This window comes from Belonocnema kinseyi, chromosome 5 (assembly GCF_010883055.1).
Source record: "Belonocnema kinseyi isolate 2016_QV_RU_SX_M_011 chromosome 5, B_treatae_v1, whole genome shotgun sequence".
Classification (NCBI taxonomy): Eukaryota; Metazoa; Arthropoda; class Insecta; order Hymenoptera; family Cynipidae; genus Belonocnema; species Belonocnema kinseyi.
Window position 1 is genome coordinate 2,569,377 of NC_046661.1, and position 983 is coordinate 2,570,359.

Genomic DNA, 983 nt, shown 5'->3' on the forward strand with positions numbered 1-983 from the left:
TCTCTTATGTCACTATTAAGGGCATGCTCTTCGTGACCACGTGACCAAACTAGTCCCAGGATATGAGCATTTTTTTGGTGTTCATTGTGTCTACAGGTATTGAGATATCGTGTCTAAAATCTGACAGATTAAATAAAAAGCACTAAAGCACGTTTTTATACATCAATATAATTATAGTTTGAAAGTAAGTTTATTTATAAATCGATGAAATAGAATATTACCATTCGAGTTATAGCACTTTGCAGATAATTTTCGGTTTGATGCATTTCGAATTTTTTGGTTCGCCTATCTTGAGCACTGACACCAATTTTAGACTAAATCGTCTAAACCTTAAAAAAATTAATATAATAAATAATATAATATAAAATTAATATAAACAATAAAATTTGCACATTCGTTGGAAATCAGCAAATAAGTATCCGAATACACGTAACCTATCATTATTTTTGGAGCATTTTTAGCGGTTTCTAGCAAAGAGAAAAAGAAACTTTGAACGTCGATAAAGTCGAGATCACGTGACTAAGTTCGTTCATGAACAACGCCAGAAATATGATCAAATTTACTCTTCGGAGATTTCCAAGCAACTTCAATAATTCTTAACGTCTTATTTTTGACGTTGAATCGATCAGCTGATAACTATTGTTGACAGTGAACCAATTGGCGGGGCTCAGCGTCGGGCTCACCGTGTCTTTCGCCCCCGGGCGAAATTTTATTATTATTGGTTTGGTATAACTTAGAATAGTTACACTAGCACCAAAAATCCACAAGAATATATAACCATTAGAAAATTTTAATTATTTTCTGAAGATGAGCGTTCTGTTGTTTTGAACCGCACTTACTACAACTATGATTGGTGTTGTCATTGTTGTTCCCACGAAAAACTAGGGAAAGGGGTTCGTTCATCCTTGTAGAGCCCCGCATGCAAGGATAAGGCTGCGTACTCTGAGAGGTCGCCCGGTATCCCAGAGTCACCGTTCTAGACA